The following is an 18,709-nucleotide window of genomic DNA, read 5'->3' as shown; positions in this document are numbered from 1 at the left end:
GCTTCTCAGCCCTGATGAGTAGAGTCAGATTTTTCCAAAATGGCCATCTCTAGAGGACTTCACACTGATGATTATCCCCAAGACCTTTGCTTCCAATGACCTTCCCCACAACGAGCCACAGTCACCATCTGTTTTCCCAGGAGATCCTCCAAGAAACCCAGGCAGGTGTGACCCAGATTCCTATGGAGTCTCTGCTTTTCCCTGGGACCCAGTGTGCATGAAAGCCTGGGTGTGCCTTTCAAGAGTGGAGTCTCCATTTCCCCCCAGTCCAGTGGAGCTCCTGTGCACGAGCCCCACTGGCCCTTGACACCAAATTCTCTGGGAGCTCCTCTTCCCAATGCCAGATCCTCAGGCATGGGAACCTGACGTGGGGCTCAGAACCCTCACTCCCATGGGTGAGCCTCTTTGATATAGTTATTTTCCAGTCTATGGGACACTATAAATAGTTTTTTTTCATCTTTATTGTATTTAGAGTTCATTGTGCATCTTGGATCCATGAGTTTATAGTTTTCAAGTTTTAAAAAGGTGTTGGCCATTACTTCTTCAAGTATTTTCTTCTGCCCCCTTCTCTTGCTCTTTCACCAATGTATATTCGTCCACTTGAAGTTGTCCCACAGCTCACCAATTCTCTACTTATTATTTTCTGACTTTTTTCTCTGTCTTTCATTTTGTGTAGTTATGTTGCTGTGTCCTAAAGTTCACTAATCTTTTCTTTCTGCAGTATAAAATTATCCTGTTCATTCCATTCAGTGTATTTTTTTGCATTTTATTTTTTTGAGAAGGAAAATTTTTAATTGAGGTGTGGTTGATGTACAATGTTACATAAATTACAAGTGTACAGCATAATGATTCACAATTTTTAAAGGTTATATTTCATTTATAGTTATTATAAGATATTGGTTATATTCCTCATGTTGTACAATATATCCTTCCTGCTTGTTTATTTTTTAGTCTTTCTAGGGCTGCACCCACAGCATATGGAGGTTCCCAGGCTAGGGGGTCAAATCGGAGCTGTAGCTGCCAGCCCATGTCACAGCCACAGCAACATAGGATCTGAGCAGCATCTGCAACCTACACCAAGCTCACAGCAACGCTGAATCATTAACTTGTTTATTTTATACATAGTAGTTTTTGTACCTCTTAATCCCCTCTCCCTGCTAGTAACCACTGGTTTATTCTTTGTATCTGTGAGTCTGTTTCTTTTTTTGTTATAGTCACCAGTTTGTTTTCTTTTTTAGATTCAACATATAAATGATACTGTACTTGTCTTTCTCTGTCTGATTTATTTCACTTAGTATAATAGTCTCTATGTTCATCCATGTTGCTGCAAATAGCAAAACTTCATTCTTTTTTTTTTGTGGGTGAGTAGAATTCCACCATATATATAATATTCTCTATATATTCTACTATATGTAATATTCTATACATTTTCTATACACACACACTACATCTTTATCCATTCATCTGTTGATGGACAATTAGGTTGCATCTTTATCTTGGCAATTCTAAATAGTGTCACTATGAACTTGCATGCATCTTTTTGACATTCAGTGTATTTTTAACCTCAAATATTATATTTTTTCCTCTCTAGACTTTGATTTGGTTCTTTTTTATATTATCTCTGCTAAATACACTCCTGTTTTCCTCTACTTCTTAAAGGTATGGAGTATTGCTATAATAACTGTTTCATATCTTTGTCTATAATTCTGTCAGTTGTGTCATATATATGTCATAAATACTAGGTTAGCTTCAATTAATTTATTTTTCTCCATATTATGCCTCATATATTGCTGGTTCTTTGCATGCCTGGTAATTTTTGATTGAAATGTCAAACATAAATTTTGCTTTGTTGAGTTCTGGATATTCTTGTACTTTAATTTTTTTGAGCTTTTTATCTGGGTCAGAGTTAATTTGAAACAATCTGATCTCTTTGAGTCTCACTTTTAAGCTTTGTTAGGAGGGAGGAGAGTAGCCTTTAATCTACAGCTAATTTTTCCACCACTGAGACAAAAGGCTTCTGAATATTTTACCCTATACCTTAAGATTTATGAGTCTTTTCACTGTAGCTAGTGTGAACAGGTACCACAGCGGGAACTCCAACACTGATATTTCTAAAGCTCCATCTAAAGTTTAATTATATGAATTCATTAATCATATGATGGAAGAATATGTTGATTTTTCACATGGGAGCAAAGACCTGACATCTCCTGTTCCATTTCTGGAAACAGACAATTTACTGCCCTGGCTGAGGAGAGAGAGCCTGATGCTCCACTGTGTTAATATATTGATCTGCATTTTTTGAGTATGTGCTATGTTGTAGATATCTTTCTATTTTTTGTTATTGTTTTAGGATTTTATGTGTCCATTTAAATTGCTATCTGTAGATCTATTTTGTTTCATTAGTTGAATTTTTTTTTTTTTTACTTTACACAATTAGTTAAAAAAATATAGAGCATTTATTCTGCTAATTTTAGAGTCTGTAAACTTAACATTTTCAGAGTTCCTGTTGTGGCTCAGTGGTTAACGAATCTGACTAGGAACCATGAGGTTGCAAGTTTCATCCCTGGCCTTGCTCAGTGAGTTAAGGATCCAAGTGCTGCCGTGAGCTGTGGTGTAGATTGCACAAGCGGCTCAGATCTCGCGTTGCTGTGGCTGTGGTGTAGGCGGGCGGCTGCAGCTCCAATTAGACTCCTAGCCTGGGAACCTCCATATGCTGTGGGAGTGGCCCTAGGAAAGGCAAAAAACAAAAAATAAAAAATAAAATAATAATAAAGTTAACATTTTCAACCCATCAGGGATTAATACTATTGTGACTAGTTGTTGATTATGAGATATGAATTGACACGTATTTTTCTTCATGATGAGAACAAATCCTCTTACAATACTTATTGAATTATGATTAATCTCTCTACTCTCTTATTAATATTTAATAGGTTAAGCTTTTTGTTAGATTAAGACATTTCTGGAATTTCTATTGTACTTGTCAAATTGTGTATTCTTAATTTCTAACTATTTAGTTTTATAATTACTACTTAAAAGTTCATTTAAAAAATAGACTTTATTTATTTATTTATTTTTTTGGTCTTTTTAGGGCTGTACCCGAGGTATATGGAAGTTCCCAGGGGTCAGATAGGAGTTGCAGCTAGCAGCCTATGCCATAACCACAGCAACGCTGGATTGGAATCGCAGCTGTGACCTACATCACAGCTCACAGAAATGCCGGATCCTTAACCACTGAGTGAGGCCAGGGTTTGAACCCATGTCCTCCTGGATGCTAGTCAGGATTGTTACTGCTAAGCCATGACGGGAACTCCCTAGACTTTCTTTTTTAGAGCAGTTTTAGACCCACAGCAAAACTGAGTTGAGGATGCAGTAAGTTCCCATATACCACCTGTTCCCACAGCACAACCTCTCCCACTGTCATCATCCAGCATTCTGGTGGTACTTTTGTTACAACTGATGAATCTACAAAGAAACATTATTGTCACTCAGAGTCCATGGTTTATCTTAGAGTTCACTCTTGGTGTTGACAAATGCTTAGTGACATGTATCTGTATCTACTATTATAGTATTACACAGACTAGTTTCACTGCTCTAAAAATCCTCTGGTATTCATCCTTCCCTTTCCTCTGATCCCTGGCAACATGATTTTTTTTTCATTGCCTCATAGTTTTTCCTTTACCAGAATGTTACATAACTGGACTCATACTCTAGCCTTTTCAGATTGGCTAATTTCAAAGAGTAGCGTACATTTAAGATTCCTCCAGGTCTTTTCATGGCTTGATAGCTCACTTCTTTTAAGCACTGAATAATATGCCATTGTCATGTTTACCCATTCACCTATTGTCGAACACCTTAATTGCTTCCAAGTTTTGGTAATTATGAACAAACCTGGAGTTCCCATCGTGGCGCAGTGGTTAACGAATCCGACTAGGAACCATGAGGTTTTGGGTTCGGTCCCTGCCCTTGCTCAGTGGGTTAACGATCCGGCGTTGCCGTGAGCTGTGGTGTAGGTTGCAGACGTGGCTCGGATCCTGCGTTGCTGTGGCTCTGGCGTAGGCCGGTGGCTACAGCTCCAATTCGACCCCTAGCCTGGGAACCTCCATATGCCACGGAAGTGGCCCAAAGAAATAGCAAAAAGACAAAAAAAAAATTATGAACAAACCTGCTGTAAACATCCATGTGCAGGTTTTTGTGTGGACATAAATTTTTAACTTTAACTTCAAGGAGTGTGGTTGCTGGATTGTATGGGAAGAGTATGTTTAGTTTTATAAGAAACTATCTTCCAAAGTGACTTACCATTTTTATTCCTACTAGCAATGAATGAGAGTTCTTGTTCCACCACCTCCTTGGCAGCATCTGGTGTTGTCAGTGTTCTAGATTTTCACCATTCTAATAGGTGTGGAGTCATATCTCATTGTTGTTTTCATTTGAAACTCTCTAATGACATGATGGTGAGTGTCTTTTCATACGCTTATTTTGCCATCTATATGTCTTCTTCGGTGAAGTGTTTGTTGAGGTCTTTTGCCATTTTTAAATCAGGTTGTTTGTGTTCTTACTGTTGAATTTTAAGAGTTATTTTTATATTCTGGATAACAATCTTTATCAGATATGTCTTTTGCAAATACTTTCTTCTAATCTGTATAAAGGTGCATTTTATTTATTTATTTATTTATTTATTTAGTCTTTTTAGGGCCGCACCCACAGCATATGGAGGTTCACAGGCCTCTAATTGGAGCTGTAGCCGCTGGCCTACTCCACAGCCACACAAGCCGAGTCTGCACCCTACACCACAGCTCATGGCAACGCCAGATCCTTAGTCCATTGAGCAAGGCCAGGGATTGAACCTGTTACTAGTCAGATTTGTTTCTGCTGAGCCACGATGGGAAATCCGACAGGTGCATTTTAGATGTAGAATGCCAAGTCCCTTATCATTTTCTTTGGTATTATTTTATTTTTTAAATACATTTTGCTTTCACTTTATCAAATTTTATACTTTATTATGTTGGTGTCTTAATTAGGCTTGAATTAAAAGATTTTAGGAGTTTCCATTGTGGCTCAGTGAAAACAAACCTGACTAGTATCCTTGAGGATGCAGGTTTGAACCCTGGTCTGGCTCAGTGGGTTAAGGATCCAGCGTTGCAGTGAGCTGTGGTGTAGGTTGCAGACATGGCTCGGATCTGGTGTGGTTGTGGCTGTGGTGTAGGCCGGCGGCTGCAGCTCCAATTTGACCCCTAGCCTGGAACTTCCATATGCCACAGGTGCAGCCTTAAAAAGACACACACACACACACACACACACACACACACACATTATTATATCTATAATTTAATTTGACTAATATCATTTGTGGTTTATTTATGCAAGAAAAGAGAATATCTGTTGAGACTTTATTTTTGCCATTAAAATTTAGCAATTTTCTTAATAATAAAGTCTCATGTAGCCTTATCTACCATATTCTCTAAGAATTTGTTTACAGATTTTTTTTTGGTAATGGCTTTATTGAGATATAATTTACTGCCATAAAATTCACTCTTTAAAGTGTACAGTTCAGTGGTTTTCAGTATATTTAGTGCTCACTACCAACTATTTCTAGAAATATTTGTCCACCCAAAAGAAACTCATTATGCATTTGCAGTCACTCCCCACAGACCCTGGTAATCACTAATACATTTTCTTCGTGAATTTATGTATTCCAGACATTTCATATAAATGGAATCATAGAATATGTGGACTTTTGAGTCTGATTTCCTTCACTAAGCATGTTTCCAAGGTTCATTCATGTTGCAGAATGTATCAGAACTTCGTTACTGTTTGTTGCCAAACAGTAGTCCATTGCATGATATAGCACATTTTATTTACCCGTTCATTAATGATGGACATTTGGGTTGTTTTAATTTTTGACTACTGAGAAGAATGTTGCTGTGAATATTTACTGTCTCAGTCAGTTTGGGCTGCTATAACAAATACCATAGACAGAGTGGCTTAAACAGCAAACATTAATTTCTAATAGTTCTGGAGGCTGGAAATGTGAGGTCAAGATGCCAGCATGATTGGGTTCTTGGTGAGGGATTTTTTTTTTTTTTTTTTTTTGGAAGATGATCCCTTCTTGCCATTTTCTCACCTGGTGTGGAGAGAGGGAGCAGAGCTTCTTTTATCATGTCATCATTTCTTTATAAGGCACTAATCCCATCATGGGGACTCTACCCTCAATATTTCATCTAACCTTAATTATCTCCCATTTGACTCTACCTCCAAAGAGCATCACATTGAAGATTAGGGTTTTAACATGAAATTTGGAGGACACGATTTGTCTTTAGCATATGTGTACAAGTTTTTGCGTGGATCTATGTTTCATGTCTTTCAGGTATATACCTGCCTGGGAGTGACATTTCTGGGTCATACGGTACCTCTACTTTTTTGAGGAACTGCAAAACTTTTGCTAAGTGGTTGTATCACTTAATACCTCACCAGCAATGTATGAGGGTTCCAATTTCTTCACATCCTGGACAACACTTATTATTGTCTTTTTGTTATTGTTGTTCTTAGTTATCCTAGTTAGTAGGTATGAAGTGGCATCTCATCGTGGTTTTGCATTTTCTTAGTGACTAATAACATTGAGCATCCTTTTTTTCCCCCTTATTGGCCATGTGAATATCTTTTCTGGAGAAATGTCAATTTAATTCTTTGCCTATTTTTAAATTGGATTTTTTTTTAATAGCTGAGTTGTAAAAGGTCTTTATACATTCTCGATACAAGTCCCTTATCAGCTATATATGACTGGCAAATATTTTCTCCCATTCTCTGGGTTTTCTATTCACTTTCTTGATGGTGTTACTGATTTTTTTTTGTCTTTTTTTTTGCTATTTCTTGGGCCACCCATGCGGCATATGGAGGTTCCCAGGCTAGGGGTCGAATCGGAGCCATAGCCACCGGCCTACGCCAGAGCCACAGCAACACGGGATCCAAGCCGCGTCTGCAACCTACACCACAGCTCACGGCAACGCCGGATCGTTAACCCACTGAGCAAGGGCAGGGACCAAACCTGCAACCTCATGGTTCCTAGTCGGATTCGTTAACCACTGCGCCACAACAGAAACTCCGTGTTACTGATTTTTAAATCTTCACAATATGTGGTTCTATTATCCATAGAGAATGGCTGTTTGGGGCTTTTGTTTTCACATTTATCCTCATTTCTTTCCCCATTTTATTTTGGCGATCAGGAAGATTTCCAAATAATATACTGAGTAGAAGTGGTAACAGAACACATTTGATTTTTGTTTCCTTTTATTTTTTTACTACTTCTATGGAGAGTATTATGTTTCTTAACTATGACTACTACTGGCTTCTGAGTTCAGAATAAGCTTCTTTATCATGCTAAGGGAAAAATTCCTTTATTTCTCCTTTAAGGGTTAAAAACAATGAAAAGTGGAAGTAAGAGTCTCTATTTTCCCCGTAAATATTGCCCCCATACCCAATCTTCTTCGTGACTATGCAGAAGTTTTGTATTTCGGTTCTCTCTGTAGATTACCCTTTCATTATGTGGTAGAAGAAACTTCTTTTCAATAAGTTGTAGCTCTATTAATTTATATTAGTGAACAGGCACCATCATTTACTGTCATGTTTGTTATTTGTCTTCCCTGTGATTTGGTGAGTAAATCTGACTTTACAAAGTATAACGTTTAACTGTATGTAATCATTGAGCCAAAGAGTTACCATTCTCTTTTTTAAAAAATAAGGCAGTGAATGAAATCTGTTTTCTTCCAAAGTACTTAAAACATCAGAAAGTAATATAAAGGCTGAAGACGTTCAAATCTCAAATCAGATATAAAAACTAACATCTTCAGTGTTTCTGTCTCCTTAAAAGTTGCTAAGTTGGAAGTTCTCGGTACAAAAGTAATAGTTTTCAGAGGAGTGGATAAAATGAATGAAACGGAAGTAGAAGAAACAGATATGTTTTCAAAAGACTCTTCACAAGCTCCCCTTTGGTTGCATTTTATAATATACAAGACACTGCCTGAGGGTATTCATGGACATCAACTCCTTGCTTGCGAAGTTAATTAGTGCCCTGTCAGATGCCAATGATGACTTCAGGGTGGAAGTGATATCCAGCATTAAAGTTGCTGTCATCTTTCTCAAAAATATTGGTAAGACAGACAATAACTTTTAACCCTTCATTTGCAAATTGTGATTTTATCCTACTTTGAGATTCTAGGAATCCCACAATGGTTCTTTTTAGGGGCACACTCGTGGCATATGGTAGTTTCCAGGCAGGCTAAGGGTTGAATCAGAGCTACAGCTGCTGGCCTACGCCACAGCCACAGCAACTCGGGATCCGAGTTGTGTCTGCAACCTACACCACAGCTCACGGCAACACAGGATCCTTAACCCACTGAGCGAGACCAGGGATTGAACCTGCATCCTCATGGGTCCCTGTCAGGTTAGTTAACCACTGAGCCACGAAGGGAACTCCCCTCACAGTGTTTCCTTTAAAAGTTGTGCTTTTTCTGAAAAGACTTGTGCTTGCCAAGGGTGGAGGTGGGAGAGGGAAGGATTGGGAATTTGGGATTATCAGAGCCAAATTACTATATATAAGATGGATAAACAACAAGGTCCTACTGTATACAGGGAACTATACTCAATATCAGGTGATAAAGCATAACAGAAAAGAATTTGAAAAGGGAAATAAATATATTTATTTATACACACACACACACACGACTGAATCACTTTGTTCACAGAAACTAACAATACTATAAATCAACTATGCTTCAAAAAAATTAAAAAATAGAGTAGCATCCCTAATAGTGGTCATTAGCTTAGCCAAAGGGAAAATTCATGGTTTAATAAGCTTACATCAGAAATTATTTACTATTACAATGAGTAGTACTTGCTTCTTTTTTTTAAATAAAAAATAAAACAGACTAATTTTATCCACTTAAAAAAAAGGTGTGCCTTCCTATCTCCCAGTAAGAGACTTGTGAAAGAATATGAATTTATTACTTCTAGTACAAATAACTAATATTTATCATGTGCTCTATGCCAAATACTGTGCTAAGTTTTTACTTACTTTATCTCATAACATATAGCTCTGTGAGATAGGTACTATAATTATCCTCACTTTACAGATGAAGAAATCTGCTCTAAGAGGATTAAACGACTTGCTCACAGCCCCAGAGCTAGTAAATATTTTGTTTTGTTTTGTTTTGTTTTGGTCTTTTTAGGGCCACACCTGTGACATATGGAGGCTCCCAGGCTAGGGGTCAAATCAGAGCTATAGCCGCTGGCCTACAACACAGCCACAGCAACCTAGGATCCAAACCATGTCTGTGACCTACACCACAGCTCACGGCAACGCCAGATCCTTAACCCACTGATCGAGGCCAGGGATCGAAGCCACAACCTCATGGTTCCTAGTCGGATTCGTTTCCATTGCGCCACAACGGGAACTCCTAGCTAGTAAATATTTTGCATCAGAATTCCGATTTAGACATTCTGACTTGTAAGTGTATCTTCTTCATCACTGTGTATGTCCTTCAATTTCCAGTGAGTTTTAATAGTTATAGGGCTTCATTTTTATGAACATGACATGTCCAAATAGAGATTAAGATAAGGTAAAGTTAGTAGGGCGAACAGGGAGAAATTAGTTTTAGTAAACAATATTGTTTTATAATCCTTGTTTCTATTACCAGCTTACAGAGCAGCTACACATACTTGATTTCATCTGGAGAGGTAAACTGATCAAAATGATCTCAGATGGAGGTCACTGTTAAACATAGCTGTGCATTCACAGCAGGCCATATGGGATGGGCTGAAGGTGACACTTCTAACTTTACATAGAAATTTAGCATCTAAATTTTAATTGTTAGTTGTAGCCTCTAAATCAAATTACATTAAAAATCTGTTTTCTTCTGATTTTAAATGAAATGTCAATGCCAATAAACTGATATTTATTTGCAGATGTCAAGATGCTTGTTAATGTTTGTAACAGCTACCACAGAATCTGGCAACGTCAGATTTTCCCAAGATTTCAGTAACCATCAGGAACCACTAGGGCTGAAAATCTACCACCTGATGTTGATAATAATTATGTAACAATAGTCTTTGAAAATCCCCAAAATGGAGGAGAAGGAGTTACCCGTGTCCAGTATTTCCCAGAGGAGAATTCAGCCCTGGTTGAGTTTTCTGACTACAAAGGTAATTAATTTGTCTTCTTTCTTGATTGTTACAGTTATTATTAATCACTTAGGGCATGAAGGCAGATTAGAGGCCACACAAGTGATTAGGAAATCCGTCAAAACCACCTTATTCTTACGGCAAGATGCTATGAATTAACTCAAGGCTTTGAACAGGTCTCTATGGAGAGCTAAAGAATTGGGAGGGTGGGTTTTTTTTTTTCTTTTTTCTTTTTTCTTTTTTTTGCTACAACAACAAAACTATCTTTGACCCCAGTTTCCCTGTAGTTACTGTTTCTTTTCTTCCCCTGGCAGCAGAATTTCTCAATCGAGTTTGTCATTACTCACTCTCATTTCCTCTCCTCACATTTTTCTTAAATCCATTCCAGGCAGGCTTTACCCCTACCCCTCCACCAAAAGAGCTCTCGTCAAGGTCACTAATGATCTCATGGTTGCTGAATTCAACAGCCACTTTTCAGTCCTCATTTTGCTTGATCTTGGCAGCATTTGACCCAACGAAGGCTCCCTCCTCCTAGATGCACTTTCTTCACTTACTGCTAGGACACCACACCAGTTTTTTTCCTACCACGCGCCACTCGCTGTTCATTCTCATTCTTCTTTCCTCATTTTCCTTAATGAGGTGACTCAGTTCTTTTCTCCTCTTTGTCTACATGCAGTACTCTGGAGACCTAATGGCTTTTAATACTGTCTTTGCACCCTCAACTTTCAATTATAGGACCAGTTAAGACTCTCTCATGAACTCCAATGCCTATTATTCTCACTGCCTGGCAGACTTCCTTACCTGATTGTCTAAAAACATATGACACAAACATAACATTCCAAAATGAAACTCCTCATCATCTCACCTCACCCCACCTACCTGCATCATCCATAGGTTTTCCCATCTTAGTTGATATTGACTCCATCCTCCTCGTTACTTAGGCCCAAACACGGGTGTCACCTTGATTCCTCTTTCTCTCCTATCCCATATCTAGTCCTTTAGGGAATTCTGTTCACTCTACCTTCAAGTTGTAGTCCAAATCCAATCTCTTACCAAAGAGTACATTAGGAACTGGGGAAACTGCATGAAACATTTTAAAGGCAGTTGCACTCTCATAAAAGATTTATATCCCAAAGAAGTTTGTATTTTAGGCAATACATCTAAATAAATACCAAATTTATTTGGTATGATTAGTTTTGTACTTCTGCATACCAAATTAGCCCCAAACATAGTGGCCTTACATAACAAGTGTTTATTATCTCACACTTTTTGTGGGTCAGGAATCTGAGAGCAGCTTAGCTAGGTGATTCTGGCTCAGGATCACCCATAAGGTTGCTATCAAGATGTTGGGTTGGGGCTGCAGTCATCTGAAGGCTTGGCAAGGACTGGAGAGTCAGCTCTAAGCTCACTCACATGGCTGCTGCCAGAGACCTCAGTTCCCTGCTTTGAGGGCCTCTCCCAAGGACTTGAAGTCGTGACACACTAGCTGGCTTCCCACAGAGAGTTATGGGGGAGGGGGACGGGCAGTTGGGGAAAAGTACTACAGTGCCTTCTGCAACTCAGCCTCAAAAGTGACATAGTATCACATCTGCCATAGTCTGTTGGTCACATAGACCAACCCTGACATGATATGAAAAGATACTATGTGAAGGCATGATAGATAAGAGGTAGGAGTCATTAGGCAGCATCTTACTTGTACCATCTTACTTACACCCTCCAGGAATATACAGCTTCAGGACAAGCTCCCTTCATTTCCCCCTACTTCTAGCCAGATGGTTATACTGCAACCTTCTAAATAGAAATGCTAGAGCACCACTAGCCTTTAGAATCCGAAAGGTATATATTTATACTCCTCTAGAATCTAAATAGCTGGACAGCAATGGCAAAGTTACTTTCTGATTCTGCTTCCTCATTAAAAGTGGGGATACAAATCTGTATCACAGGGTCATTATAAAGATTAAATGGGATAATATTTGTAAAATATCTGACATAACAGGTGTCAATAAAAAGCTATTACAATCATCAAATTAGGAAAAATGGAAAACACAAGTTACTAATTTGATAAGAAACAACAGATATAAATATTGTTTTAGATAACTATGGCTCAGAAGATACACGGATAAAGCGCCATTATTAAATGATGCTTAAATGGGTCAGTGTCCTTCATCTTGATATTGTTGTCACCTCTGACATAAGAATACTGCAATAATTTACTTACTGGATAAAATGTATTTGAAAATAGGCAGGTGAATTCAACTAAAAAATAACTGAATTTTTTTCTCTTCACCCCCCTCCCCCAAAAGCAAAACAATTACCTTAGAAATAAAATCATATCACTAAGTGATAGCCCATCTCTGTTTGTCTTCCAAGTTGGCCCATTTCACCTTAGGACAGTTCTAATAATTTTTTTTTTGTCTTTTTTTTAGGGCTGCACCCATAGCATATGGAGGTTCTCAGGCTAGGGGTCTAATCCGAGCTGTAGCCACTGGCCTGTGCCACAGCCACAGCAACTCGGGATCCGAGCCTCGTCTCTGACCTACACCACAGCTCAGGGCAACGCTGGATCCCTAACCCACTGAACAAGGCCAGGGATCAAACCCGCAACCTCATGGTTCCTAGTCAGATTCGTTTCTGCTGTGCCATGATGGGAACTCCCTAATAATTTTTTTTAAAAAATTAGCATTATATAAAGCCCAAGTATGTATTGTTATTGTTGTTTTTTATTACAGTTGTTTAAAGCCCAAATATGTTTTACTATAATTCTACCTACTACTGCCTGATCTTCTTTTTGTATTGTAAAAATAAACCCTTGGCAATGCCTGCTTCAACAATACTTGTACTAAAGTTGCAACCCTACAGAGAAGATTAGAAGATTGCATGCTCCTGTGCAAGGAAGACATGTCAATTCTTGAAGCATTCTATGTTTGCATTACAAGAAAAAAATTTTGTAACTATGTATGGTGACAGATGTTATCTAGATTTGTGGTGATCATTTTACAATATATACAAATATTGAGTCATTATGTCATATATCTAAAACCAATATTATATATCAACTATACCTCAATTTTTAAGAAGGAAGAATAAAAAAAAAATGGAGAGTGAAAGATAATGAAGGAGCTACAAAAACTACATGCAATTGTCAAGATTCCAAGGAACCTCAAAAAGCCTGTGGATATTCAGTTAATACAGGTTTTTATCTCAACAAAAACCAAAAGACCCCTTGCTGATTTAACAATACCATCTCATGGTACCCTTTAAAGATCGCCAGATTGATATTTCCCACTTCTAGATGAAACAGCAGCACCTGCAGCATATAGAAGTTCCCAGGCAGGGGTCGAATCAGAGCTGCAGCTGCAGCCCTAAGCCACAGCCATAGCAACACTGGATTCTTAAACCACTGATTGAGGCCGATATTATGTCGAGTTCTTAACCCGCTGAGCCACAAAGTGAACTCCAGTAAAAGTGGTTTTTACCCAGACAAAATAGAACTATCTCTGTAGGAGATTTTTTTTTTCTAAGTTCTGATAGAAAAATCTTCTCTTAAATAGTTTGAATACATGGAGACACACACAATCCCAACTTAAACACTTATCATTGCAAATTTACAAATTTTTTTTTGTCTTTTTGCTATTTCTTGGGCCGTTCCAGAGGCATGTGGAGGTTCCCAGGCTAGGGGTTGAATCGGAGCTGTAGCTGCCAGCCTATGCCAGAGCCACAGCAACGCGGGATCTGAGCTGCATCTGCAGCTTACACCACAGCTCACGGCAACGCCGGATCGTTAACCCACTGAGCAAGGGCAGGGACCGAACCCGCAACCTCATGGTTCCTAGTCGGATTTGTTAACCACTGCGCCACGACGGGAACTCCCAAATTTACAAAATTTATAAATACATTGCAGGCAAGTGCTGAATTACATGTATCACAAATTCACTTCAGAGCAACAGACTGACCAAAATACCATGAGAGTTGATTCATAAAACAAAGTTAAATCCTAGACATACATGTGACAAGTGGTACCAATAGGAGACACAAGAGGAGATGACCTAACTGAATAAAGCAACAATAATTTCGATAAAAGCCACTGGGTTGCCACACAAGGTGAGTCTTGAAGTGCCAGGGCCCTGGGTCAGTTAACAGTGGTCACAGCTTTCAGTGCAGAGCAGGACACAACATGGTTGCCACCCCTGAAGGAGTCAGGAATTTTTCTTTCAGGTCAGCTCCATCTTCTGGCTCCTTGGCCCTAGTCTGGGAGGGGACAGTGAGAGGATGGGCCCCATGGAGCTGCCTGCTGGCACTCCCACAGACGGGTGTCTCCCCGTTCAGGCAAATGCCAAAATCCAGAGTTAGACATTTCTACCTGGACATGATGCTGGCTACCGCCTGCCCTAGGGGGTCTCCAGACCCAGAACAAGATGCTATCAATTAGGCCACCATGTATGGCCACTGAGGTGAATACCTAAATGCAGATGGGAGCTGGGGCTCTTAGGAGTTGTCCACTGCTGCTTGGCATCTCCCCGAGGGCCCAGGAGCACCCGGTAAACCAGGTACTTTCGAGGGCTGGCCGCAAGCTAACAACTAGCTAGAAGCTGTCAGCTTAGCCAGGCATAGTGCCCACCCCCCCCCCTCCGCCCCGGCCCCTGGCACCACCATGTGTGGCAGAACAGATAAGCCGCCACGCTGGAAGACTGCCATCCTGGGTGCTCCGGACAGCGGTCAAGGAATGCCTACCTTCCTCCCGAAGCTCTGAGAGGGCGGCACCCATCAGGCGTAGATACAGGACAGGCGTGTCTGTATCTCCTGCTTGCACAGGCGGCCCTCGCACACCAACATCTGCTGCTTCTCCAGCATGTCCTCTAGGCTCTGCTTGTGGGTCCCCAGGTACTTGTTGCTGCAGACCCTGGACTTGTATTTGGTGTCTAAGCGCAGGTCACGCTCCCTCTGCACTCGCTGTGCCGGGAACCCAAGTATGGCGGCTGATGCGCCAGTTAACATACCCAGTAGCCAAGAGCACGTAGCCACGGCCCAGTAAGTAATAGTCAGAGAGCTGCCAGGCGACCTCGCGCTAGTGGCTCATAAGCCTGACACGGCCACAGCCTGACAAGAAGCCCCAATAGAGGCAATGCGAGGGGTTCGCAGGAAGCTCAGCTCCCCGGCAGCGCTTCCATCCACTTGAACCAATCATCGTCAGCCTTTAGCAGGAACTCGAAGGCCACGTGTCGGTCCAGCCAGGCAGCATGCAGCACCGTAGCCGTGAGGTTCTCATAGGCTTAGCGCAGCGCTGGGGGAGGGGACCAGAGGGGAGGCAGCAGCAGCAGCCGGAGGTCGCTGCTACTCCTGCTCCAGAACACTAAGTGCCTTGGTGCCCAGCCACGTGTGCCTGATCACGCTGCATTTCTCTGGCCACCAGCACTGCTGGGAAGGTAGTGGCACATGCGCCTAGGAGCAGGGCAGGTGTGGCGAGGACGACGCTTCCCAGTGTGGCCACTCAGCCCCATCGCCATCAGGTACGGTCACGCTCGCCACAGTGGCTTCACGGTGCGGGGAGCTCTGGAGCCGTGCCACAGCTATAGGAGATTTATGGTTAAAGAGTACTTATACCAGGATCAACCTTCTCCCTATCTAACCATATATCAGCCTATGCACTAAATCCAGCCTCAATATAGTTCTGTAAATAAAAATGTATGGGAAAACACACACAGGCACACTCCAGCCACACAACAGTCCTTTAAATGTTTGACAACTATTATGCCCTACTCCTTACACCCCAATTCACTCATTATTTCTATTTCTGCAAGTTAAATACTCCCAGTTCCTTTTATGTATCCTCATATGACATGGTTTTTCATCCTTTCACAGCATCCGTTTCCCTCTTTCTTGAACATATCTAGTTTTCATAATCCCTTTGCAAAGTTTGACACCTTGAGCTAAGCACAATACTCCAAGCATTGTCTGTTTTCATCTCTGTGGCCTGGGATTATTAGTCATCAAACACATTCTCATTACTAGGTTTCTATTGTTATAGCCCCACATCTCATTATTGCCTTTTTAAAATGTATGGACTTTATTTTATTTTTATTTTTAAATGACCTCACCTGGGGCATATGGAAGTTCTCAGGCCAGGGATTGAATCTGAGCCACAGCTGTGGCCCATGAGGCCATGCAGCTGCCGCAACTTGGAATCCTTAATACACTGCCCCTGGCTGGGGATGGAACCTGCACCTCCACAGCATCTCAGTCTGGTGCATTTGATTCTTAATCCACTGAGCTACAGCATGAACTCCTGAATGGACTTCATTGTTAAAGCAGTTTTAGGTTTACAAAAAAATTTAGCAGAAAGTAAAAGACTCCCCCTCAAGAAAAGGAGCTCCCTGGTGGCTCAGTGACTTAACTATTCCTTTAAAAAATGACGTTGGGTTTACTTCTAATAGGTTGTTTTGAATTGCTCATGCATTATTATTTATATTTATTGAATCTCTAAGGGCCAGGTTTTTTTTTTCAGGAAAAAAAATTAACCTCTTCAATAGTATAATGAATATCAATGGGAAAATCAGATTAATTTTACAAAATTTTCTCTAAATTAAACATGACTGGAATAGTCTATCCCATTAGGTGAGGATTCATGTATGTCATATCTTTCATTGAACAGAGTGACAGTGGTACCATTTTAGGTAGATACACTGTATTTCAGAGTCTCATTAGTATTAGGATTCTTTTTTCTTTTTGGCCACACCCATGGGATGTGGAAGTTCCCAGGCCACGGATCAAACCTGTGCCACAGCAGTGACTCAGACTGCTGCAGTGATGAATGCCAGATCCTTAACCCACTGCATCACAAGAGAACTCTTCAGGAATTCTTTTGTGCCAAAGATTTTTTTCTGAATGGTGTCTATCTTTATTTTTTATTTTTAGGGGTGGACACTTACTTGGCCAAAAAGCTTGTCTTCAACAAAAGGCCTGTCTTTGCGTTTCCATATTATATGTCTTTGGCACAGCCTCATACGGAAAGGAGAAGCCCCTGATAAAGTTGCCAGCCACCTTCCTGATAGCCCTGGATCCTCTCATGTGGAAGATCTTTCAGAGAAAGCATCACCTGATGAAATGATAAATTATAAGAGGGGGAGGTGCCATGACGAGGTAACATGGCCCCATGTCAACTGTAAGGGGATGGAGGTGACACTCAGGTCTGCGGCCACCTAACTCACTCAAAGAGGAACAAAAGTCAAGGTCATCAAGACCTGGGAAGATCTAAACAATTCTCCCACATCATGTCACTGAATTGAATGCAAAGCCAGCAGTGTGGAAGGACATAAAAAGCAGTGAGGAAGATGATGAGAGTGTTGATTGACTCTGAAATGTTCAAGGAGATGGTCATAATCATAGGTTGTTTGGAGAATATGAAAAAAATTGTAACGCAATTAAAGACACCAATCAAAACATGAAAGAAAAAAAATGACAGAAAGTGACTGGTTCTTCTGGAAGGTTTTCTTGTCTTTACATCAGTGCTTGAAAGAATGTATATGAAAGGAATTTGGGGGCAGGAGGTCATTGGTAATGTTTTCAGGGAACATACTTGACTGCACGCAGGAGAATATAAAAAGAGGAATGGAATTTCCGAGCAAGTGAAAGGGATGGTTCAAGAAGCCCATTCCTAATACTTCTGCAGTTTTCTGTTTGTCACAAAAAATAGAGTGTGGAAACCTCTCTAAGACTGTTTTAAACAAAGAAAATTCATATCCTTTTTGAGTTAGATCAGGCATGGAAAATATATTTCATTTCATTGGTTACTTCTGATCAAACGATAGTTGTCTGGAACTCTGTGTTGGGAAAGATTCTGAGGCGATATCTGGTTGATGGGAAAAGAGTGCTGATACCAGTTAATGCCTGTCACAAGGGGGGGGCAAGGTGTGTGTGTTGGGGGGGGCGATGCCATGGTTTTACTGGTTATAGGTATGAGAACACCATCAGGTAGGTGGGCTCCTCTTCCTAGATCCCATGAGGAGCAGACTCAAGTACTGTGTCCTTCATTGGCTCATAGTTTGTCTTAGAGCAAGTGGTTTCATCTCTTCACATGCTGGTTTCCTTTTCTGGAGAATGAAGTTTCTATATTGGGTGATCCTTGATGACTTTTAAATTCTAAAATTCTATGACTGATTAAGAGTCAAACTACAAATGCATTATTGTGGGGGACTGAGGGCTGTGTCTTAGTTTGGATCCTCCAGAAAAGATCTGAGAAAGGATCTGAGACAGGATTCAATTCCATGTGATTTTAATAGGGAAGTAAATGACACTGATAGGATGGGTTATCAAATGAGTTACCATTAATCCCACTGGGGACATTCGGAGTGGGTCTTCTTTGGGAGGCAAAGTTGCTGGGGTAGTTTTGCAACAACTCCAGTGAAGCACTGGGTAAAGGCTTGAGGGGATAGGAGGGCAGATTAATTTACCTGCACTTTCTCTCTGCTGCACTGGCAAGAAGAGCAGGCATACAGCAAATCCTTGGGCCAGAAGTACAGTCGGAAATACAATCAAG

General features: G+C 40.4%; 1 non-coding gene and 1 pseudogene across 1 annotated transcript; one reads left to right on the top strand and one right to left on the bottom strand.

The window, feature by feature from the left end:
* Nucleotides 1-12,993: 12,993 nt before the first annotated feature.
* On the top strand, nucleotides 12,994-13,104 carry LOC125114262 (U6 spliceosomal RNA). Its single transcript, XR_007131747.1, has one exon. It is a non-coding gene; the product is annotated as a U6 spliceosomal RNA (small nuclear RNA).
* Nucleotides 13,105-14,940: 1,836 nt separating this feature from the next.
* On the bottom strand, nucleotides 14,941-15,674 carry LOC125111021 (beta-1,3-galactosyltransferase 6-like; annotated as a pseudogene).
* Nucleotides 15,675-18,709: the final 3,035 nt, after the last annotated feature.

This window comes from Phacochoerus africanus, chromosome 1 (genome assembly GCF_016906955.1).
Source record: "Phacochoerus africanus isolate WHEZ1 chromosome 1, ROS_Pafr_v1, whole genome shotgun sequence".
In the NCBI taxonomy this organism is placed as follows: domain Eukaryota; kingdom Metazoa; phylum Chordata; class Mammalia; order Artiodactyla; family Suidae; genus Phacochoerus; species Phacochoerus africanus.
Note: the sequence above shows the minus strand (reverse complement) of the source record. Positions and strands in the feature narration are given on the sequence as shown.